Source organism: Hyla sarda, chromosome 4, assembly GCF_029499605.1.
Source record: "Hyla sarda isolate aHylSar1 chromosome 4, aHylSar1.hap1, whole genome shotgun sequence".
Classification (NCBI taxonomy): Eukaryota; Metazoa; Chordata; class Amphibia; order Anura; family Hylidae; genus Hyla; species Hyla sarda.
Window position 1 is genome coordinate 397,079,346 of NC_079192.1, and position 26,031 is coordinate 397,105,376.

Genomic DNA, 26,031 nt, shown 5'->3' on the forward strand with positions numbered 1-26,031 from the left:
ACTACAATACATCGATCACCGATTGGACACTTATTACCTAGTGGTGGTGTTTATACGGCCTATCCAGCTAGAATATATGTACTGTATGTCTCAGTATCTCCTGTTATCCGGTCCCCTAATGAACCCTAATATTATAATGGGGAGAAACACATTGGGATGTTTTCTTTGACTACAATACATCGATCACCAATCGGACACTTATTACCTAGTGATGGTGTTTATATGGCCTATCCAGCTACAATATATGTATGTCTCAGTATCTTGTTATCCGGTCCCCTGATGAACCCCGATATTGTTATAATGGTTGGAAACACATGGGAATTTTTTTTTTTACTACAATACATCGATCACCGATCAGACACTTATTACCTAGTGGTGGTGTTTATATGGCCTATCCAGCTAGAATATATGTATTTCTCAGTATCTCCCATTATCCCGTCCCCTGATGAACCCTAATATTATTATAATGGGGAAAACACATCGGGACATTTTCCTTTACAACAATACATCGATCACCAATCAGTCACATAGTACCTATCCAGAAGAAAGGATAGAAGACACACAGAGCGCCAGTGTGAATATTCAACATCCACTCCATGAAAACAGGGCCCTCACTGATCAGACATTTATTACCTATCCTAAAGAGAGTACGGAAAACCCCTCTTTGTGGGCATTTTGCTAACACCAGTATCAGCAGGGTCTCAGCCCAGGATGTCCTTTGCACTTGGTACAGACCACAGGATTATTTATGGTATGTCTGTGTATATATTATGCTTTCTAACGTTTCATACGACTACTGACTATAGTTCTCAACTTGGAACCCACCACTACGAACTGGAGCACAGAGCCTCTTTGGCTAATGCTGGACAGTGGCTTATTCATTAATGAACAGGCCACGCTGACTGGAAACTGTGTCATCACTACAGCCCTGATCTTACCCTTTATCATGTAGCCTCATCATCCAGCCTGGTGGTACCTGAGTGAGCGGTCCGCAAATGGACCCATGTGATCCAGCTAGAATATCTGTATGTTTATCTGTTATCTGATCCCCTGATGAACCCTAATATTATTATAATGGGGAAAACATGTTGGGACGTTTTCTTTGACTGCAATAGATCAATCACCGATTACTTATCACCTATATACCTAGAAAATACACTGCATATTCAACAGCCACTCCATTGAAAGAGGGGCATTCAGGACCCCCACCGATCAGACACTTATTACCTATCCTAAGGATTTATTTTTTTAAGAGCCGAGTCAAGTGCTCTCTATCACCCAAAGTGCAAGAAAAAGTGCAAACATGTCACACTAAAAAAATGTGCACAAAGGATGCGGTCTATCGCTAAGCCCTTCTCCAACAGGAGAGAGGCCCCCCAACAAACCTACCCTTCACCTCCGGGCCAAAAGGCACCTGCAAGGATCCAGGTTCGATGCCCCTTTTCGCCGAAGCTACTAATGGGCCCAAAATGCTCCTGGCTTCAACCTAGGCGTTAACCAAGGTATCAGCCAAGGAGCCGTATACTGATGGCATCTTGACCGAAGCCAAGATGCCCAGGGGTTGCAGGGAGGTAAGGAACCTAATGGCCACACACACCTCCCCTAGACCACCAGGAGGGACACCCAGAAGGGCTACCGCATCCTGACAATCCTGTGTACAAATAAACACACAAATGTGGCACAGTGACATACAAAAATAATAAATAAGTGGACGAGTGCAGATATACTGTCCGGTCATCCGGCCAGATCTATAAAAAATTTCCCTGATCCTAGCCAGAAGGCCGGGATACCATGGGTGAGTGCCAAAGGTGAAGAGTAATGGTGCAGTGCTTTCACTCAGTGAGCTATAACACCCAGTGAGTTTCGGCACCTCAGGGTCACCCCCCCCCCCCCCCCAACCTCATGGCGAGACCCAGAGGGAACAGGTCACATCTGAGCAGCCGTCGAGCTGATTCCTCAGAACCAGCCCCGGAACGCGCCGGTACACCTGCCCCCTCCATGCAGCACCCATCCCCACCAGTCTCACACCAGCGTTTCCCATCCACTGGCAGAAACTGATAAGAACTGATACTACACTTGATCTTAGCCAAAAGGCCGAGAAGCGGAAAACCCCTCTTTGTTGGCATTTTGCAATCTCCAAAATCAGCCGGTTCTCAGTCCAGGATGTCCTTTTCAATTGGTGCAGATACAGGATTATTTATGGTGTGTCTGTAATACATGTTGTATATGTACTATGTTTTCTATGTTTTATATGACTGCTGAGTATAGTTCTCATTTTGGAACCCGTCACTATGAACTGGAGTTGATTTATTAGTTTGAGACCATAAACTCCATGTTTTATATTCATTTGATTTGGTGCCATGTAATACTACATTTCTCCTGCAGAGGTCACTGTAGGCAAATTGAGTCCCTTATCACCAAACGGAGTTCATGGCAGGCACATCACTCTAAAAGGGGTTGTTGCTGATGGGACAACTTATTTTTGTTGTGTCAATCATTATGGACACCCATAGAACACATACTGTGATAATATCAAATATACTGTATATACCATTTCATGCGTTACATTAAATATATCGTCACCCGCTGGGCTGGATGAAATGAAAAATGATCCTTGCGGCATTTACTAAATCTTCCTCCTGTCATGGTTTCTGTTTCGGGACTTGGCTTGTTTCTGCTGATTTTCTGACTTTTTATGATAATTTGTTGATTTTTCATTTTCTCTTCTTTTATAGGAAAAATAAGAAAACATTGAAGTCCGGAGGCTTCTGTCTTTAAATATCACGGTAAGCAGGACTAAGAGCGTTCTCTGCAGAACTGATACTAATAACAGGAGGTTGCTGTGGAAATAACTCGGTCTGTCATATCTATGATTTTTTTTTATTCCAAAGGTGGCCGTATACCTTTAATAGCTGTTCAAATACACTTTAAAGGGCTACTCCGGTGGAAACATATTATTTTTTTTAAATCATCTGATGCCAGAAAGTTAAACAGATTTGTAAATTACTTTTATTTACAAATCTTAATCCTCCCAGTACTTATCAGCTGCTGTATGCTCTAAAGGAAGTTCTTTTCTTTTTGAATTTTTTTTCTGTCTGACCACAGTAACACCTCTGTCCATGTCAGGAACTGTTTAGAGCAGGATAGGTTTTCTATGGGGATTTGCTCGTACTCTGGACAGTTCCTGTCAGCAGAGAGCACTGTGGTCAGTCAGAAAAGAAATCCAAAAATAAAAGAACTTTCTCTGGAATATACAGCAGCTGATAAGTACTGTAAAGATTAAGAAGTAATTTACAAATCTGTTTAACTTTCTGGCACTAGTTGATTAAAAAAATAAAATAAAAAATGTTTTCAACCAGAGTACCCCTTTAAAGGGGTTATCCAGGAAAAGAAAAACAGAGCTAATTTCTTTCAAAAAGAGCTCCCCGTTTATCAGGTTGGGTGTGGTTCTGCAGCTCCGTTCCATTGAAGTGAATGGAGCCAAGTTGTAATAACCCACACAACCTGGGGACAGACGTGGAGATGTTGTTTGTAAGAAATTAGCTCTGTTTTCTATTCCTCGATAACCCCTTTGAGTCAACAGATGTCTCTCATCAAACACATTTATGCTTGGCTGAATGTTTATGTGTTCTCAATGAAGAGAGGAGGGGTAAACCGCTGCCAAATTGTCCTCTGGTGGTCTCTCCGAGATCAAGAGGGTTGGGTAGTTGAAACCCAACATGTCTGATCTTTCTCTCCCCCAACATCATCTGTTTGGCCAACGTTTGACTAAAGGGTATGGGTGTCTTAAAGGGGGTACTCCGCCCCTAGACATCTTATCCCCTATTCAAAGGATAGGGGATAAGATGTCTGATAGTGGGGGTCCTGCCTCTGGGGACCCCCGCAATCTCAGCTGGGTGCCGGATGACTGGTGATGCAGGGCGGAGGCTCGTGATGTCATGATCACTCCCCGCTCGTGACGTCATGGCCATGCCCCCTCAATGCAAGTCTATGGGAGGGGGCATGACAGCCGTCACGCCCCTTCCCATAGACTTGCATTGAGGGGGCGTGTCCGTGGCGTGACGAGCGGGGCACGGACGTTACTTCACGAGCCTCTGGACCTGCACTTGATGCTCTAAATGAACGCCAGGGGCAGCAGGAAGATTGTGGGGGTCCCCAGCAGCGCCCTCCCCCCCCCCCCCCCCCCCCCCCCCGCGATCAGACATCTTATCCCCTATCCTTTGGATAGGGGATAAGATGTCTAGGGGCAGAGTACCCCTTTACGGACTTTGTTGTACAAAATGAATTAGCTATGGTACAAACCACCAAGTTACTAATGTTTTAATCCATTGACTATAGTTGAGGTGGCAGAACAATGGGGTTTCAATAACAATTGAACATGCCCATCCCTTCTCTCCGTCAGGTGTCAGCAGGCCCCCATACACTTTAGACAGCCGGTGGGTTCTTTTGAATGAAGTGTTTGTGGACTCTAGAGGTCAAGTAGGCCAAAGTTGGTGGTTACCTGAGAGTTAGGTGGGATATTTTCATAGATGAGATGGCTTTTTCCACCACTTTTTTACCATGACTGTGCCTGCTATTGCCAGTCACCCCTGTTCAATTGTTGTGGCCTACCAACATTAAGTGCTCAGTCCCCCACATTCCGGGACAAACTGGTCTCAGCAGTATTGGCCCGCTCAGCCAATCACCATCTGAGGCGCAACACCTTTGCAACTGGTGATTAACTGAGCAGCCCATCACTGCCGAGACCAGTTAGTCTTGGAAGGTGGGGGGGGGTCTGAGCGTGGTGTGACGTCACGAGAGGCCTGCTGCCGTTGCCTGCTACAAGCGTTAGGAACAAAATGTTCTGAACCATGGGGCAGTGGAGTGCCCCTTTAGAGTTCTCTACAGTGGCTTAATCTCCATTTTTTTGCTAAATACATAGCTGGTTATTCCTTCTAATAAAATTGTGGCTACCAGCAGCCACCAGTAGAGGGGGCTGAGGAGCACACTGCATACTTTTTTTTTTTATTATTATAGAGTTCAATGTGTAAACAGTATGCAGTAAGCTCCATAGCTCCCCTAGTGGTGCTTGCAGGTTTTAATTTCATGTTGTTTTAATTTTTTTGTGTATAAAATAAGAGATCATTATTATTTCGAGCATGCCTCCACCGTGATAGCTTGTTTAGTTAATGCTTTGACGTTGTAGTGTGTAGAACTTGTAGTAAATTATCTCGTAGTTTCGCTTACATTTGTATCTGTTCGGTAGAGAGGATCGCATACCTCACATACCTTGTACGCAGAATATGTCGCTGTCACAAAGGGAACTGTGCCCGTGCTTTGTGTCTCCTCGGCTGTCATAGTGGCACTCGCTGCGTGACACATTGTCTGCGAGATTGCTTAAGTGTGAAAACGACAAGTCAACAGCTCCATCTGCAGACCTCACTGGATTGTGTCTGTAACGGCTCTACGGATTAACATTTGTCATGGGGAATTTATACCAGATAGACCGGAAAAACACGGCGCAAATTTTTCGATTCGGTTCTAAAGATCAGGAAGAATTTTGAGGCAGCTAAAACACCCATTGTATGAATGAAGGATCCAGCGAGAGAACAATTGGGAGAAGGGCACCAAAAAGGCATCTGTGAAGGTGCAGGATCAATGGCCCCACCTTGGCGAAGCTTAGAGGGAATCGAAAATACCCCCGGCATCTACCGGAGCGGTTACCCAAATCTCAAACAAGGAGTGCAACTGGTTGGCATCTATTTGAAAACAGAAGGGTTGCAGGGAGGGGAGGAACCTGATGGCCGCACACACCTCCCTTAGACCTCCAGGAAGGACACCAAAAAGGGCCCTGCACTCTACAAGTCCTTGTGGACATACACATCTGACTGTGTCTTACAGGGTAGCTACCTCTAAGTGGCTCTAGGGATAAAGTAAATGTCCTCTTATTTTCCATCAGGTGTTGTCTCAACAGCTTCCCGATTCCTGCCTCTCCACCTGACATGAAGTTGTGTAGCCCTCTCATTGTCAGTGTGGTGTTGTCTGAGCAGCTTTCCGGCTCCTCCCTCTCTCAGAACAGGAAGTTGTGTAGTCCTCTCCCTTTTAATCAGGTGTTGTCTCAACAGCTTGCCGGCTCCTCCCTCTCTTCTGACAGGAAGTTATGTAGCCCTCTCATTGTCGGTATGGTGTTGTCTCAGCTGATTCTCCGGTCCTCCATTTCTCTTCACAGGAAGATGTGTAGTCCTCTCACTATCAGTGTTGTGTTGTCTCAGCAGCTCCCCAGCTTCTACCTTCCTCTTCTGAGACAACGCATCATCCACTACTGTCTCAGGAGGTGTGGCTGGATCTAGTCTTTGAGCTAAAGCCCCGCCTCCTGAGTGATGTCATCACCTTTGACCAACCCCTCCAGCCTACATCATCATCTCCCTGCCATATAGTCATATATATATATATATATATATATATATATATATATCATTATTGGGACATTTATGGAAGAATGGGGTCTGCATACAGCATGCTGCCTGGTGCTGAACAGTGTCACGGACAGAGGAGCAGACAGGGAAAAAATGCAGCAGTGCTGCAGGCTTGCTGTGTGAAGTGATAATATGCAGTGCAGAGCAATGTTCCGCAGCAGCTGATCACTGATTGAGGTGGGACATTGCTGCAGCTGGTGATTGGCTGAGCAGACCGTCACTTATCTCAGAAGGTGGGGACCGGAGCTTGCTGAGGACGGGTAAGAAGGAGATACAAACATTTATCTCTTGTATTGTGGATAAGGGATAAGATCAATTTCCTGGAGTACCCCTTTAAATTAAATCTGTCTGCTGTGTTTGCTGCAAAAAGCTGCAGACACCATTGGAAAGCTGTTAGGGTATAACAGCAAACTGCACCTTTTCTAGATCTGATGTTGGTTGCCAAGTGCCAAGGAGGTGGAGCTGAGCTCCTTAAGTGCCACAGCCAGGCATGCCACCTTCCTTGTCCTCGACTCCTCACCTCCTAACCCCTCCTTAAGTAATGTACAGAGCCAAGTGCATCACTTAGGTAAGGGCTGGGAGGAGCGAGGAGGCATGCTATGGCTGTGGCACTTCAGCAGCTCTGCTCCGCCTCCTTGACACTTGGGTAAAAAATAAAAAGTCAATTTTATTAGTTTGGCAACCACCATCAGCTCCAGGTAAGGAACAGTTTGCTTTTATACCCAAACATTTATCTAATAGTGTCTACAGCTCTTAGCAGCAAATACAGCACACCGATTCCCTTTAAACCTGTAATACCAGACACAACCTGTGGACAAGAGTGGCGCTATTTCTGGAAAAAAAAAAAGAAGGAAAAAAAAGCATTGTGATTTCACTATATGCTTTATATCGTGATTCTACATATATTCCGGTATAACATAAGATAGGAAATTTACTTGATAGCTCGAGCCACACAATGACATGACATCTGTGCAGAGTCTGCAGAATAGCTGCTATAGCAGTGGTCTTCAACCTGCGGACCTCCAGATGTTGCAAAACTAAAACTCCCAGCATGCCCGGACAGCCAAAGGCTGTCCGGGCATGCTGGGAGTTGTAGTTTTGCAACATCTGGAGGTCCACAGGTTGGAGACCACTGTGCTATAGCATATGGAGCTCTGTGGTCTGATCTTCTATGGAGCTGGGATCTGCTCTGCGGTTTGCTGGGATACTGGGATTTTCTTACATTTTCCATTAGAACATGTACATTGACATTAGTCAGATGTCGCTGCAGTCCCAAGTGTCCTTAAAGGGGTATTCCAGGAAAAAACTTTTATATATATATATATCAACTGGCTCCAGAAAGTTAAACAGATTTGTAAATTACTTCTATTAAAAAATATTAATCCTTTTAGTACTTATGAGCTTCTGAAGTTAAGGTTGTTCTTTTCTGTCTAAGTCCTCTCTGATGACACGTGTCTCGGGAACTGCCCAGTTTAGAAGAGGTTTGCTATTGGGATTTGCTTCTAAACTGGGCGTTTCCCGAGACACGTGTATTCAGAGAGCACTTAGACAGAAAAGAACAACCTTAACTTCAAAAGCTCATAAGTACTGAAAGGATTAAGATTTTTTAATAGAAGTAATTTACAAATCTGTTTAACTTTCTGGAGCCAGTTGATATATAACATTTTTTTTTTTTCCTGGAATACCCCTTTAACCCCTTAACGACGCAGGACGTATATTTACGTCCTGCGCCGTCTCCCGCGATATGAAGCGGGATCGCGCCGCGATCCCGCATCATATCGCGTCGGTCCCGGCGCTAATCAACGGCCGGGACCCGCGGCTAATACCACACATCGCCGATCGCGGCGATGTGCGGTATTAACCCTTTAGAAGCGGCGGTCAAAGCTGACCGCCGCTTCTAAAGTGAAAGTGAAAGTGACCCGGCTGCTCAGTCGGGCTGTTCGGGACCACCGCGGTGAAATCGCGGCGTCCCGAACAGCTGATCGGACACCGGGAGGGCTCTTACCTGCCTCCCCGGTGTCCGATCGACGAATGACTGCTCCGTGCCTGAGATCCAGGCAGGAGCAGTCAAGCGCCGATAATGCTGATCACAGGCGTGTTAATACACGCCAGTGATCAGCATTAGAGATCAGTGTGTGCAGTGTTATAGGTCCCTATGGGACCTATAACACTGCAAAAAAAATGTAAAAAAAAAGTGTTAATAAAGGTCATTTAACCCCTTCCCTAATAAAAGTTTGAATCACCCCCCTTTTCCCATAAAAAAAATAAAACAGTGTAAAAAAAATAAAAAATAAACATATGTGGTATCGCCGCGTGCGTAAATGTCCGAACTATAAAAATATATCATTAATTAATCCGTACGGTCAATGGCGTACGCGCAAAAAAATTCCAAAGTCCAAAAAAGCGTATTTTGGTCACTTTTTATATCATTAAAAAATGAATAAAAAGTGATCAAAAAGTACGATCAAAACAAAAATCATACCGATAAAAACTTCAGATCACGGTGCAAAAAATGAGTCCTCATACCACCCCATACGTGGAAAAATAAAAAAGTTATAGGGGTCAGAAGATGACATTTTTAAACTTATAAATTTTCCTGCATGTAGTTATGATTTTTTCCAGAAGTGCGACAAAATCAAACCTATATAAGTAGGGTATCATTTTAACCGTATGGACCTACAGAATAATGATAAGGTGTAATTTTTACCGAAATATGCACTGCGTAGAAACGAAAGCCCCCAAAAGTTACAAAATGGCGGTTTTTTTTCGATTTTGTCGCACAATGATTTTTTTTTCCGTTTCGCTGTGCATTTTTGGGTAAAATGACTAATGTCACTGCAAAGTAGAATTGGCGACGCAAAAAATAAGCCATAATATGGATTTTTAGGTGGAAAATTGAAAGGGTTATGATTTTTAAAAGGTAAGGAGGAAAAAACGAAAGTGCAAAAACGGAAAAACCCTGAGTCCTTAAGGGGTTAAGGACTCAGCCCATTTTGGCCTTAAGGACTCAGACAATTAAATTTTTACGTTTTTATTTTTTCCTCCTCGCCTTCTAAAAATCATAACTCTTTTATATTTTCATCCACAGACTAGTATGAGGGCTTGTTTTTTGCGCGACCAGTTGTCCTTTGTAATGACATCACTCATTATATCATAAAATGTATGGCGCAACCAAAAAACACTATTTTTGTGGGGAAATTAAAACGAAAAACGCAATTTTGCTAATTTTGGAAGGTTTTGTTTTCACGCCGTACAATTTCTGGTAAAAATGACATGTGTTCTTTATTCTGAGGGTCAATACGATTAAAATGATACCCATTATTATATACTTTTATATTATTGTTGCGCTTAAAAAAAATCACAAACTTTTTAACCAAATTAGTACGTTTATAATCCCTTTATTTTGATGACCTATAACTTTTTTATTTTTCCGTATAAGCGGCGGTATGGGGGCTCATTTTTTGCGCCATGATCTGTACTTTTTTTTGATACCACATTTGCATATAAAAAACTTTTAATACATTTTTTATAATTTTTTTTTTAATAAAATGTATTAAAAAAGTAGGAATTTTGGACTTTTTAAATTTTTTTTCGTTCACGCCATTCACCGTACGGGATCATTAACATTTTATTTTAATAGTTCGGACATTTACGCACGCGGCGATACCAAATATGTCTATAAAAAATGTTTTTTACGCTTTTTGGGGGTAAAATAGGAAAAAACGGACGTTTTACTTTTTTATTGGGGGAGGGGATTTTTCACTTTTTTTTTTACTTTTACTTTTACATTTTTTTACATTTTTTTTTACACTTGAATAGTCCCCATAGGGGACTATTCATAGCAATACCATGATTGCTAATACTGATCTGTTCTATGTATAGGACATAGAACAGATCAGTATTATCGGTCATCTCCTGCTCTGGTCTGCTCGATCACAGACCAGAGCAGGAGACGCCGGGAGCCGCACGGAGGAAGGTGAGGGGACCTCCGCGCGGCGTTCTGAATGATCGGATCCCCGCAGCAGCGCTGCGGGCGATCCGATCGTTCATTTTAATCGCGAACTGCCGCAGATGCGGGGATCTGTATTGATCCCGGCACCTGAGGGGTTAATGGCGGACGCCCGCGAGATCGCGGGCGTCGGCCATTGCCGGCGGGTCCCTGGCTGCGATCAGCAGCTCGGGATCAGCCGCGCATGACACGGGCATCGCTCCGTAAATGTACGTCCTGGTGCGTTAAGAACCACCTCACCAGGACGTACATTTACGTCCTGCGTCCTTAAGGGGTTAAAGGCAAAATACTGTAGAAACGTGTATTCTGGCCCTTTAAAAGCCAATACGACTCTTTACTATGATAGTGTAAGTCAGGGTTTCCCAACCAGTGTGCCTCCAGCTGTTGCGAAACTACAACTCACAGTATGCTGGGAGCTGTAGTTTCGCAAAAGCTGTAGGGACACTGGTTGCCAAACAGCAAGTTATGTGACTAAAGCTTATCATTAGCTCATTAGCATCATTATGTAATGAAAAGTCCATAAATTTTCTACTTTATTCAATTCTTCACAATTTTCAACACATCTGCTTGCTGTCAGTGAATGACCTTTTATACATCTTAACTATGCTGATAAAAGGGGTGCAGGCTAATTGAGCACTGGCATACTGGGGGGGGGGGGGGGATTTATCAAAACCTGTCCAGAGGAAACATTGCTGAGTTGCCCATAGCAACCAATCAGATCGCTGCTTTCATTATTCAGAGGCCTTTTAAAAAATGAAAGAAGCTATCTGATTGGTTGCTATGGGCAACAATTTTAATGCCAATACCTCTATTAGTGCCAGGGTCTGAGTCCTCTTAGGGCTGGGAATATGATTGTACTAATTTTTTAATATACTTATGTTATGTATTACATTAATAGGGTATTCAGCTCACCGGCTCCTCCCTCTCTTCTGGCAGAAAGTTGTGTAGTCCTCTCATTGTCAGTGTGGTGTTGTCCAAGCAGCTTTCCGGATCCTCTCTCTCTCTCATAACAGGAAGTTGTATAGTTCTCTCCTTTTTAATCAGGTGTTGTCTCAACAGTTTCCCGACTCCTCCCTCTCTCCTGACAGGAAGTTGTGTAGTCCTCTCATTGTCAGTGTTGTGTTGTCTGAGCAGCTCCCCAGCTTCTCCCTCTCTTCTAATATAACACATCATCCACTACTGTCTCAGGAGGTGCGGCTGGATCTAGTCTTTGAGCTGAAGCCCCGCCTCCTAAGTGATGTCATCACCTCTGAGCAGCCCCTCAAGCTTACATCATCTCCCTGCCATAAATATATTTATATCTTTATTGGGACATTTATGGACGAATAGGGTCTGTATACAGCATGCTGCCTGGTGCTGAAAAATATCACAGACAGAGGGGCAGACAGGGAATGAATGCAGCAGGTGCAGCAGGCTTTCTGTGTGGAGAGAGAGTCTGCAGTGCAGAGAAATGTTCCGCAGCAGCTCTGGGTGGGGACTGACAGAAGTGCTGGAGAGCAGAGGGAAAGCATTGCATTCTGGGAATTGTAGTCCTGAGCAACTTCTTAATCAGGAACAAAATAAAAAAAAATAAAAAAAAATAAAATTAAATATATATATATATATATATATATATATATATATATATATATATATATGTATTCAGTCTGGCATACAACTTCCCCTTTCTTTAAAGTGGTAATAGTAGATTGGAGCAGTATTTAATTGGTACTGATCTTTTGTAGGGTTTCTTTTATTTTTGGGGTAACATTGGACAGAAAATATAACAGGAAGCAGGCAAAAAAAAAAACAAGACCATTGCTACCCTCACTGTGTCTTCTATATACAGCACAACTAACATAACAGCAATAATTCTTAGTTTTGCAACCTTTTACCTATGGAACCCACTCAGCCCCTGTAGTTCTACCCAGCACCACTAGATGGCGCCTAACACATACGTCACCGGCCTGTGACATCTTATGCGTCTCTTATGTGAGCGTCAAGCTGTTTCGAGTAGTTAAATGTTTGATGCTGTTATAAATAAGACTCCTTCTAATTACGGTGGTGTATCTGAATTCGTTTCAATTACGTTTTGTCAGAAGTCAGAAAAAAATAATAATAATAATAAATAATTATTCATAGTGAATTGTATCCGGAAAACTGTAATGCAATTTTTTTTTTTTTTGCAGACTCACAAAAAAAAAGAAAAAAATAATTTATTTTTTGAATTTTTTTGAGTCTGCAAAAAAAAAAAATAATACAGAATGGTGCAATACGTTGGCTCAGAGTTAATGAAGCGAATCACAATTCATTTAATTTGCATGCAGAATTTGCAGTCAGGCTTCGGGCAGGCTGCCAGCCCCTTGTAAATGCCTCAGCTGCCGCTCGGGCAGCTCGGCTGGTACTAATCACCAGATCAGGAGGAATTCGCTGCGTTCCTATGTGGTGCAGGATAAGAAATTATCCGTATACTGGAGCAATCTTTTTTTCAGTCCATGCCAGTGTTTTTGCCAACCAGGGTGCCTCCAGCTGTTGCAAAACTACAACTTTCAGCATGCCCGGACAGCCTTTGGCTGTCCGGGCATGCTGGGAGTTGTAGTTTTGCAACTGCTGGAGGCACCCTGGTTGGCAAAAACACTGGCTCACAACTGCATAAGCTCAATTGTGCCCCCCTGTGGTCATGGCTATACCCCCATCTGGGTATAACATGATTGTATTGTAGTTGTTGAGAGTGAAAAGCTATGCTTCACATATACAGTTGCAAAAAGTCAGGGATTAACAATTCTTGCATATAAGGTATACAGTTGAATGGTGCTTTGGTCACATGTTACTCCTAGCCAATTTTTGCAGGAGAGAGTCTTTAGTCCAGCCTCTCTGCTAGAATCGGTTCTGGCCTGGCTTTTGACAGAGCCACATACTTAGCGCTCGTTCACACTGCCGCCAAGGGAGCTACGTCGGTCAGTCCGTCAGAAGGACTGTAGTTGAGCGGAGAAAAAAAATAGTGCCCCTCGGACACCCGACAGACCCAATTCATGTCAAAGGGATTTGTCGGGACCCGAAGTCCGGGTCAGAGCACAACAGCAATGTTCGTTTTATCCTCGCAGACATAACCCACCACCAGAGAAACCTTGCAGTATCCTGCACCTCCTTTGCTGTTCAAAATACATGAACCCTCAACCGAGCTGAGCGTTCATGCATATGGAGAGATCTGGAAAGATGGTGTTTGGCCAATAGCTGTACTATGTATAAGGCTAGCATTATAATCACAAGAAAAAACTTGCAGTGGCCTACACCCTGCTTTCTGTTTACAATACATGAATGCTCGACTGAACTGAGCGTTCATGCATATGGAGAGATCTGGAGAGATGGTGTTTGGCCAACAGCTATCTTATGTATAAGGATAGCTTTATAGTCACCAGAAAAAAACTTATAGTGGCCTATACCCTTCTCTCTGTTCAAAACACATGTATGCTCAGCTGAGCTGAGCATTCATGTGCATGGAGTCATCTGAAAGGATGGTGTTTGGTTAAAAGCTATTTTATGTATGAGGCTAGCTTTATAGTCACCAGAGAATTCTTGCAGTGCCCTACAGCTTCCTCTCTGATCAAACCACATGAATGCTCAACGGAGCTGATCGTTCATGCATATGGAGAGATCTGGAGCTATGGCCTTAGTCCAACAGCTGTCTTATGTATAAGGTTAGCTTTCTAGTCACCAGAGAAATATTGCAGTGGTCTATACCCTATTCTCTGATCAAACCACATGAATGCTCAACTGAGCTGAGCGTTCATGCATATGGCGAGATCTGGAGCTATGGCCTTAGTCCAACAGCTGTCTTATGTATAAGGTTAGCTTTCTAGTCACCAGAGAAATATTGCAGTGGTCTACACCCTCTTCTCTGTTCAAAACACATGAATGCTCAACTGAGCTGAGTGTGCATGTACATGGAGAGATCCAGAGAGATGGCCTTTGGCTAACAGGTGTCTTATGTATAAGGTTAGCTTTCTAGTCACCAGAGAAATATTGCAGTGGTCTACACCCTATTCTCTGTTCAAAACACATGAACGCTCAACTGAGCTGAGTGTCCATGTACATGGAGAGATCCAGAGAGATGGCCTTTGGCTAACAGCTGTATTATGTATAAGGCTAGTTTTAAAGGGGTTATGCAGGAAAAAAAAAACCTTTTATATATATATATATATATATATATATATATATATATATATATATCAACTGGCTTCAGAAAGTTAAACAGATTTGTAAATTACTTCTATTAAAAAATATTAATCCTTTCAGTACTTATGAGCTGCTGAAGTTGAGTTGTTCTTTTCGGACTAAGTGCTCTCTGATGACACGTGTCTCGGGAATCGCCCAGTTTAGAAGCAAATCCCCATAGCAAACCTCTTCTAAACTGTGCAGTTCCAGAGACAAGCAGAGATGTCAGCAGAGAGCACTGTTGCCAGACAGAAAACAACTCAACTTCAGCAGCTGATAATTATTGGAAGGATTAAAAATTTTAAATAGAAGTAATTTACAAATCTGTTTAACTTTCTGGAGCCAGTTTTCCTGGAATACCCCTTTAAGTCCCCAGAATAAACTTGCAGTGGCCTTCACCCTTCTTTCTCTGCAAAACGCATGAACGCTCAACTGAGCTAAGCGTTCATGCATATGGAGACATCAGGAAAGATGGCATTGGTCCAACAGCTGTCTTATGTATAAGGCTGGCTTTTACCAGAGAAATATTGCAGTGGCCTACACCCTCCTCTCTGTTCAAAACACATGGACCCTCAACTGAGCTGAGTGTTCATGCATATGAAGAGATCTAAAGAGATGGAATTTGACCAAGAGCTGTCATATGTACAAGGCTAGTTTTATAGTCACCAGAGAAATCTTGCATTGGCCTACACCTGCCTTTCTGTATAAAACACATGGACGCTCAACTGAGCTGAGCGTTCATGCACATAGAGATATCTAGAGAGATATCTAGAGAGATGGTGTTTGGCCAACAGCTATCTTATGTATAAGGATAATTAGTGAAATCTTGGAGCGGCCTACACCCTCCTTTCTTTCCAAAAGACATGGACGCTCAACTGAGCTGAGCATTCATGCATATAGAGATTAGTGTTGAGCGGCATAGGCCATATTCGAATTTGCGAATATATGGACGTCATCTATTCGCGACTATTCGCATATTCGTAAAATTGTCTTATTTTCGCACATACGAAAATTAACATGCGCTAAAATTCGCGTTTATGAACATTACATACACTACAATTCGCGTATGCGAACATTAACATAAGCCCAAACGTTTACGTATGCGAAAAATATACATATGCGAAATTTTACACATACCAACAGTAGCAAAACTGTAATTTTGCATATGCGAATATTTGCCACCAGCGAAACTTTGTGTATGCGCTCATTATAGCAAAACGAAAATATTCGCGTATGCAAACATAAAATCGCTTGGGAATTAGCATATGCGAATATTCACATATGCGAAAATTTAGCGTATGAGAACATTAACATATACGTAAATTTGCATGCAGAAATTAACATTAGCGTATGCGAAAATTAACATGCACGACAATTCGCATATATGAACATTAACAATCATGACAATTCGCGTATGCGAACATTAACATAAGCCTAAAATTTTGTGTATGCGAAAAATCAACATATGCGACAATTTTGCACATGCTAACATTAACATAAACACAAATTCGCATATGCGAATATTAACACCGGCGAAACGTCATATATACGCACATTAACACAAACGAAAATTCGTGTATGCGAACAAATTAAATTGTGCGAAAATTAGCATATGCGAACACTAACACATTCGAAAATCTGTATGCGGAAATTAATATATGCGAACATTAACACGAACGAAAATTCTGTGATGTGTACTGTGAAAAAACAAAAAAAAAACAATATTCGTAATTACGAATATATAGTGCTATATTCGCGAATTCGCGAATATGCGATATGCGAGAATAAAATTCGCATTGCGAATATTCGTGAGCAACACTAAATAGAGATATGAAGAGAGATGGTGATTGGTCAACAGCTACCTTACCTATAAGGCTAGTTAGTGAAATCTTGGAGCGGCCTACACCCTCCTTTCTTTCCAAAAACATGGACGCTCAACTGAGCTGAGCATTCATGCATATAGAGATATGAAGAGAGATGGTGATTGGCCAATAGCTACCTTACCTATAAGGCTAGTTAGTGAAATCTTGGAGCGGCCTACACCCTCCTTTCTTTCCAAAACACATGGACGCTCAACTGAGCTGAGCGTTCATGCATATGGAGAGATCTGGAGCGATGGCTTTCGGCCAGCAGCTATCTTATGTATAAGTCTGGCTTTATAGTCCCCAAAATACATCAGATTTCGTTTGTTGGGTAACCCCCTAGCCTCCTATATACTATTTTACAAGTGAGCAGAGGAAGACATAATAGGACCGGATAAGGTATCCTATGCTACAGTATCAATAAACAAAATGTAAATACCTTTTTGAATAGAACATTGGGAATACAACTGTAAAAAGTCATTGGATATCCCTGATCGGCGCATAAAAAAAAAAGCCATATAAAGACCGCAATGCCGGTGTGTAATAGCGACACAACTTTTGCCGGCAAAACAGCAGACGACCGGTCGTATTTTCCACCTCGGGATAAGTCTTATGAACCCGCATAAATGCCGATATAAAGTAACAAATTCCTTAAGGATCAGGGCAACTCTATATCCCCCTAATGTGCCATACGCTCTCCAAAAAAAACAAAGGGTTCCATTCACGGGGCTTCATACTCATCCCAATCCTATGAAGAAGGGAGGGGTGAGCAAGGGGAGGGAAGTTCCTATTTTCTCCTATAATAAATCTGCAACCTCACCAGTGGTGTAACATAAAATCTCATCTTACGGAGAGCAAGGGAAGGAGTTTTTTTGCTCGGTAAATATATCTTTTTAATGCGCAGCACTTTCGTGGGATGCGACGTGAAAGACCGAGCATTTATAGTTGGAAGTAACACATTTATTTAGACAGCTGCGTTGTAACTTTCTGCCACCCCCTGCCGGGCACAGGGTCTACTGTCAGAAAAGGTTTTTTTTTTTTTTTTTTTTTGGGGGGGGGGGGAAATCTGAACATAGTTAAAGCAGATGTTCTTCAGCCAGTGTGCCTCCAGCTGTTGCAAAACTACAATTCCCAGCATGCTCGGACAGCCGAAGGCTGTCCGAGCATGCTGGGAGTTGTAGTTTTGCAACAGCTGGAGGCACGCTGGTGGATAAACGCTGTCACAAAAGGAATGCCCATTATCAATCCACATGCTTGAAATGTCACTTTTAAAGGGAACATAATTTTATTTTTTAAATCAACTGGAGCCAGAAAGTTGGACAGATTTGTAAATTACTTCTATTTACAAATCTTAATCCTTCCAGTACTTATCAGCTGCTGTATACTACAGAGGAAGTTATTTTCTTTTTTGAATTTCTTTCCAGTCTGAACACAGCGCTCTCTGCTGACGCCTCTGTCCATGTCAGGAACCGTCCAGAGCATGAACAAATCCCCATAGGAAACCTATTCTGATCCTGACAGTTCCTGACATGGACAGAGGTGTCAGCAGAGAGCACTGTGGTCAGATAGAAAGGAAATTCAAAAAGAAAAGAACTTCCTGTGTAGTATACAGCAGCTGTTAAAGGGTTACTCCGGTGGAAAACTATTTTTTTTAAATCAACTGGTGCCAGAAAGTTAAACAGATGTGTAAATTACTTCTATTTAAAAAATCTTAATCCTTCCAGTACTTATTAGCTGCTGAATACTACAGAGGAAATTCTTTTCTTTTTGAATTTCTTTCCAGTCTGACCACAGTGCTCTCTGCTGACACCTCTGTCCATGTCAGGAACTGTCCAGAGTAGAAGCAAATCCCCATAGGAAACCTATTCTGATCCTGACAGTTCCTGACATGGACAGAGGTGTCAGCAGAGAGCACTGTGGTCAGATAGAAAGGAAATTCAAAAAGAAAAGAACTTCCTGTGTAGTATACAGCAGCTGTTAAAGGGTTACTCCGGTGGAAAACTTTATTTTTTTAAATCAACTGGTGCCAGAAAGTTAAACAGATGTGTAAATTACTTCTATTTAAAAAATCTTAATCCTTCCAGTACTCATTAGCTGCTGAATACTACAGAGGAAATTCTTTTCTTTTGACAGGAACTAAATATGGAAGGATGCTGGATCATTGGTCACATGACTTCTCTTTAGCTAGTTTCTATGAGGGAGGAGTCTTCTTAGTCCAACCTTTCTCCCCAGAGGGCTAGAACCAAACCAGGTCAGTCTGGTCTAGCTTAGGCTCAAATGCTGACACATCCTAAGTCACATGAGGAGAAGGAGTATTAGGCCTAGTCAAGATCCTGTTTCCAGTTAAAGGGGTACTCTGTCCCTAAGACATCTTATCCCCTATCCAATGGATAGGAGATAAGATGTCTGATAGTAGGGGGGGTCCCACTGCTGGGGACCCCGCTATCTCACATGAAGCACACACCTCTGGGAGGTCACTACTCCGCCCCGTGTGATGTCACGCCCCCGCCCCTGCAATGCAAGTCTATGGGAGGGGGCATGACATCACGATACTCCGACCCCATAGTCATGACCCGGCAGACACCGAGGCTGCAGCGCTGTGTGCAACTCCCAGAGGTGGGTGCTGCATGTGAGATAGCGGGGGTCTCCAGCGGTGGGACCCCCGCAATCAGACGTCTTATCCCCTATCCTTTGGATATGGGGTAAGATGTCTTAGGGCCGGAGTACCCCTTTAAAGCCTGCGACAAGCAAAAGAGACCAGGCTTACATCCAGTTGCTAGAGTCTAACCTAAGTCTTATCTGGGTCAGTCACAGTGATTATGGCATGATGTGGCATTCAGGAGGAAAACTATCTCCAGTCCACGCTGGGAGAGTATTCAGCTTTAAAGGGGTACTCCGGTGGAAAACAATTTTTTTTTCAAAATCAACTGGTGCCAGAAAGTTAAACAGATTTGTAATATACTTTTATAAAAAAAAATCTTAATCATTCCAGTACTTAGCTGCTGTATGCTCCAGTGGAAGTTCTTTTCTTTTTAAATTTATTTTCTGTCTGACCACAGTGCTCTCTGCTGATACCTCAGTCCATATCAGGAACTGTCCACAGCAGGAGAGGTTTTCTATGGGGATTTGCTCCTGCTCTGGACAGTTCCTAAAATAGACAGAGGTGTCAGCAGAGAGCACTGTGGTCAGACAGAAAAGAAATTAAAAAAGAAAAGAACTTCCTCTGGAGCATACAGGAGCTGATAAGTACTGGAAGGATTAAGATTTTTAAATAGAAGTAATTTAAAAATCTATTTAACTTTCTGGCACCGGTTGTTTTTTTACAAAAATTGTCTTCCACCGGAGAACCCCTTTAAAATCCTGTTCTGGCTTTGAGATTTAGCCTACAGCAAAACATTTGGGTTAACATTAAACTCTTTGCTGCCTCCACTGGTGCACTAAATATGTAGAGATGATAGAACATTGGTCTATGCAGACAATACTAGAAACTTTCTCCCTAGAGGGCAGGAACCAAATCAGTTAAAGGGGTACTCCTGTGGAAAACATTTTTTTTTTTTTAAATGAACTGGTGCCAGAAAGTTAAACAGATTTGTAAATTACTTCTATTTAAAAATGTCAATCATTTCAGTACTTATTAGCAGCTGTATGCTACAGAGGAAATTATTTTCTTTTCTAATTTATTTTTTGTCTTGTCCACATTGCTCTCTGCTGACACCTCTGTCCGTGTCAGGAACTGCCCAGAGCAGCATCGGGGATTTTCTCCTGCTCTGACATTTCCTGATAAGGGCATCAGGTGTAAGCAGAGAGCACTGTGGACAAGACAAAAAAGAAATTAAAAAAGCAAAGAATTTCCCCTGCAGCATACAGCTTCTAATAAGTACTGGAAGGTTAAAGATTTTTTATTAGAAGTAATTTACAAATCTGTTTAACTTTCTGGCACCAGTTGATATATAAAAAAAAAAATGTTTTCCACCGGAGCACCCCTTTAAGTCTGGTGTAGCTTAGTGTCAACACAGCCTAGGGCCCATGAGGAGAAGTAGGGTTAGGCCTAGTCAGAATCCTGTTTCCAGTTGAAGCCTGCTACTAGTCTAAGTCAGATCTGGGTCGGTCACGGTAATTACGGTACCATGTGGCCCTCAGGTGGTATCTACCCGGTGAAAAACTTTTTTTTTTTTTTAATCAACTGGTGCCAGAAAGTTGAACAGATTTGTAAATTACTTCTATTAAAAAAAATCTTCATCCTTCTTGTACTTATTAGCTGCTGAATACTACAGTGGAAATTCTTTTCCGTTTGAAACACAGAGCTCTCTGCTGACATCACGAGCACAGTGCTCTCTGCTGACATCTCTGTCCATTTTAAGAACTGTCCAGAGTAAAAGTAAATCCCCATAGCAAACATATGCTGCTCTGGACAGTTCCTAAAATGGACAGAGATGTCAGCAGAGAGCACTGTGTTCGTGATGTCAGCAGACAGCTCTGTGTTTCAAAAAGAAAAGAATTTCCACTGTAGTATTCAGCAGCTAATAAGTACGGGATGGATTAAGATTTTTTAATAGAAGTAATTTACAAATCTGTTTAACTTTCTGGCACCAGTTGATTAAAAAAATTAAAGTTTTTCACCGGAGTACCCCTTTAAAATCCCATACCAACTCTAAGGTTCAGCGTAAAGCAAACCTGTAGCATTTCACACTAAAACTTTGCGTTCCGAGAATAATACTTGAGCCGGTGATTGATTTTTTAGGAAGTCCCTTGGTTTCTGCTCGGCTGATCCTCTATATTTCACATGGTGGCAGAGTGTAGAGTTGCAGTCACACTGCGTCCCCGGCAATCACAGCTGCCTCACCAAGTACTTGCCTCATCGCTGGACCATGCTTTATTACACTGGAGATGGTCACGCTAAATACTTCAGGATTGTTTCCATTTTCGTGAGAGATTCACCCGTGTGGTGCTGGGGGGGGGGGATGGATTCGCTCGGTAATGACTTTGGAATTCAATCATTCCTGACATTTTTTCTTTTTGTCGTGTGACATCTTGCTCTTGCTTTTTTAACTACTTCTGCACATTACGGTAAATTTATCGGGCAAGATTTCTAATATGGACCATTATAATTTTTCCGCCATTATTGTACACAACAGGGTTAATCAAATATATAATAAAGACCCTACCAAGACTCAGATCATTGATACAGATGGCAGTGGCTTCTTTTATTGACATAGTTGCCTTAGGGTGAAGCCACCTGCGCATCTTGCCTCATGTGGTTACCAGTGGTTGTGCTTCTGTAACATTCAACATTTGGATCCTCATTTGAAGGGTATTTGCAATTTGAACATTTATGGGGTATTTAAATGTCCGATAGATGTCACCTCTGGGACCCATACCTGGAAGCTTAAAGGGGTACTCTGGGGGGAAACTTTATTTTTTTCATCAACTGGTGCCAGAAAGTTAAACAGATTTGTAAATTACTTCTATTAAAAAAATCATAATCCTTCCAGTATTTATTAGCTGCTGAATACTACAGAGGAAATTTTTTCCTTTTTGGAACACAGAGCTCTCTGCTGACATCACGAGCACAGTGCTCTCTGCTGACATCTCTGTCCATTTTAGGAACTGTCCAGAACAGCATATGTTTGCTATGGGGATTTTCTTCTACTCTGGACAGTTCTTAAAATGGACAGAGATGTCAGCAGAGAGCACTGTGCTCATGATGTCAGCAGAGAGCTCTGTGTTCCAAAAAGAAAATAATTTCCTCTGTAGTATTCAGCAGCTAATAAGTACTGGGAGGATTAAGATTTTTTAAATAGAAGTAACTTACAAATCTGTTTAACTTTCTGGCACCAGTTGATAAAAAAAAAAAAAAGTTTTCCACAGGAGTACCCCTTTAACTATAGTGGGTGCAGCGGGCCCTTTTTTCCCCTAGGGGCCCCTGAGGCACATCTTCCCCATATGAGACCAGTATTATAAATGACACATGGGACCCTGTTGCCAGAAGTAACAATTTATGCCGCTGCTCATACTTTTATTGTGAACAAGGACTGGTTGTGGCTGCTGGAGGTAGTCAGGAAGCTGAAAACCACCAAGGCCAGTTTGTATAGCTTCCATTGAACCCAATTGGAGTTACATAAACAGCGTAGAAGGTGGTGGTCTTATGCTTTTTATGCAGCCCCAGTTGACCTCTACGGCACAGTTTCCCAACCAGGGTGCCTCCAGCTTTTGCAAAACTACAACTCCCAGCATGCCAGGACAGCCTTTGACCGTCCGAGCATGCTGGGAGTTGAAGTTTTGAAACAGATGAAGGTCCCCCTGGCTAGGAAACACTGCTCTACGAGAATGATACGAACTTAGTAAACCAGTACCTTGGGTGAACTCTAGCACTAGCAGCCTAAGGAGGTGACCAGGTGCATTAATCAAACACCTGACCCTCAGCCAGAGGATTTAGAGAACATGTAGGCTGCATTACAGGACCCACATCAGTGTGGATTTGCTAACGAAAATGAGGCCTTTATGGGATTCCAGGATTATCTTGCTTATATAGTGCAGCTCAGGCAATTATTAGAGAATAATGTAGATGTTCTTGTGCATGCCACTTGCTTACCTCTTTTTTGCGGATGTGGCAGGCATGGGGCCTGCCACATCGGCAAAAAAGAGGTAAGCATGTGGCATGCACAAGAGCCTCTCCATTATTCCCTAATAATTGCCCGAGCTGCACTATATAAGCAGAAGAATCCTGGAATGCATGATACTATTCGGACATTTTATTAAATATCCATTGCTAAAACCAATTGCTTTTATGCCACAGACCAGTGTTTTCCAAGCAGGGTGCCTCCAGTTGTTGCAAAACCACATCTCCCAGCATGCCCGGACAGCCGAAGGCTGTCCGGGCATGCTGAGAGGTGTAGTTTTGCAACAGCTGGAGTCACACTGGTTGGGAAACACTGTCATAGAAATAATAGTGCATTACTAAGAAAGGGTCAGCAGGTTGGGTGCCAAAGGGGGGTGGTTAGGATTAGAAGCACCATTGATTAACTCTCTCACTGCCACAGTATTTACATATAAGATCAGAGCAGTGAATATCGCTACGACCATATCACCTAGTGATTTATTTTTAGGATTGCTGTACAATTCCTTATGGCTATAGTTCCAATTAATTTCCTGTTCCTATTTGCTCTTGTAAAATATACAGTTGCCGACAATGTCTTTGCGACACAGGAAAGGACACGTATCGGAAATCTGCTAACTCGGCTTTTTAGCGCACGTGCGGATTTGTACAGATTAAATATTTATGCAAATATTTGTTTTTCAACTATATCAACACGGGGAGGCAACATATGTCGATGGCGGATGGTAACTTTAAACATATTTATCCTTGTGGGAGGAAGCCGCAGATCCGTGACAAGTATTTGTAGGAAATTCCTAAAATGATGGAATGTATTAAAAACCCATAAAGGTGGAGCTCCCCTTGGACACTATAAAGGGTTGTCAAATATTAGGACACAAAAAAAAATATCTTAAGGGGGTTATCCAGGAAAATACTTTTATATATATATATATATATATATATATATATATATATATATCAACTGGCTCCAGAAAGTTAAACAGATTTGTAAATTACTTCTATTTAAAAATCTTAATCCTTTCAGTACTTATGAGCTTCTGAAGTTTAGGTTGTTATTTTCTGTCTAAGTAATCTCTGATGACACGTGTCTCGGGAACCGCCCAGTTTAGAAGAGGTTTGCTATGGGGATTTTCTTCTAAACTGGGCGGTTCCCGAGACGCGTGTCATCAGAGATTACTTAGACAGAAAAGTACAACCTTAACTTCAGAAGCTCATAAGTACTGAAAGGATTAAGATTTTTTAATAGAAGTAATTTACAAATCTGTTTAACTTTCTGGAGCCAGTTGATATATATAAAAAAATTTTTTTCCTGGAATACCCCTTTAATCCTTCCAGTACTCATCAGCTGCTCTATGCTCCAGAGGAAGTTGTGTAGTTCTTTCCATTTTGACCTCAGTGCTCTCTACTGACACCTCTGTCCGTGTATGGAACTGTCCAGAGCAGTAGCAAATCCACATAGTAAACCCCTCCTGCTCCGGACAGTTCCTGACATGGACAGAGGTGTCAGCAAAGAGCACTGTGGTCATTGACTAAGGTGGGTCACCACTGTGACTGTGGGTCAAGATGGCACCAATAAGGGGACATCAGTGACCCTGACACCGGAATAGGGTTGGTGAAGTGAGTATTCCCTTTTCTTTTTCTTTTTAAGCTATCAGAAAAGCCTTTAAAGGGGTACTCCACTGGAAAACATTTTCTTTTAAATCAACTGGTGCCGGAAAGTTAAACAGATATGTAAATTACTTTTATTTAAAAAATCTTAATCCTTTCAGTACTTATCAGCTGCTGTATACTACAGAGGAAGTTCTTTTCTTTTTGAATTTTCTTTCTTTCTGACCACAGTGCTCTCTGCTGACACCTCTGTCCATGTCAGGAACTGTCCAGAGTAGGAGCAAATCCCCATAGCAAACCTATCCTGCTCTGGACACTTCCTGACATGAACAGAGGTGTCAGCAGAGAGCACTGGGGTCAGACAGAAAATAAGAAAATAAATTCAAAAAGAAAAGAACTTCCTGGGGAGCATACAGCAGCTGGAAGATTTTTAAATAGGAGTAATTTACAAATCTGTTTAACTTTATGGCACCAGTTGATTTAAAAAAAAAAGTTTTCCATCGGAGTACCCCATTAAGGCTCTTCAACTTGATTGACTGTCCAGGCTACGGTGGCATTTTTTTTTTGGGGGGGGGGGATAGTACCAAAAGCGGCATCCTTGGCACCCTCTTTTGGTATAGTTTATTTTCCCAAAATTTCAGGTGCCAGGTGGAAAAAATATTGCATGTAACACTGGAGGAAAACTACGGCAGATGGTCTATATGTCTGGCACCATGCTCCATTTTTAGTCAATGGGGCAACTGCTGGAAAGTTGGATGCAAAAAATCCAGCTTGTTCCATCCGGGATGCCAGACATGTGTGGGTCCATCTCCCTTTGACTTTATTTGGGGACGAGGAATCGTGCAGAAGAAAAAATACTACATGGTTACATTCTGCAGATCTTATTAAAAGGGTTATCCAGGAAAAAAAATATTTTTTTATATATACAAACTGGCTTCAGAAAGTTAAACAGATTTGTAAATTACTTCTATTAAACAATCTTGATCCTTTCAGTATTTATGAGCTGCTGAAGTTGAGTTGTTCTTTTCTGTCTAAGTGCTCTCTGATGACACCTGTCTCGGGAACTGTCCAGAGTAGAAGCAAATCCCCATAGCAAACCTCTTCTACTCTGTGCAGTTCCTGAGACAGGCAGAGGTGTCAGCAGAGAGCACTGTTGCCAGACAGAAAACAACAACTCAACTTCAGCAGCTGATAATTATTGGAAGGATTACATTTTTTTAATAGAAGTAATTTACAAATTTGTTTAACTTTCTGGAGCCAGTTGATATAAAACAATATTTTTTTTCC

The 26,031-nt window shown here is 42.2% G+C and overlaps 1 protein-coding gene and 1 non-coding gene across 3 annotated transcripts in view; one reads left to right on the forward strand and one right to left on the reverse strand.

Annotated features, from left to right (window-relative positions):
- TSPAN9 (tetraspanin 9) overlaps nt 1-26,031 on the forward strand; it is a 468,673-nt gene that overhangs the window by 75,841 nt on the left and 366,801 nt on the right. For both annotated transcript variants that reach the window (XM_056517265.1, XM_056517266.1), the window contains exon 2: nt 2,736-2,786. The gene's annotated coding sequence lies outside the window, so the exon portion shown is untranslated. The remainder of the gene's footprint in view (nt 1-2,735; nt 2,787-26,031) is intronic.
- LOC130267935 (U2 spliceosomal RNA) lies at nt 1,921-2,106 on the reverse strand. The gene has a single exon (XR_008843341.1). It is a non-coding gene; the product is annotated as a U2 spliceosomal RNA (small nuclear RNA).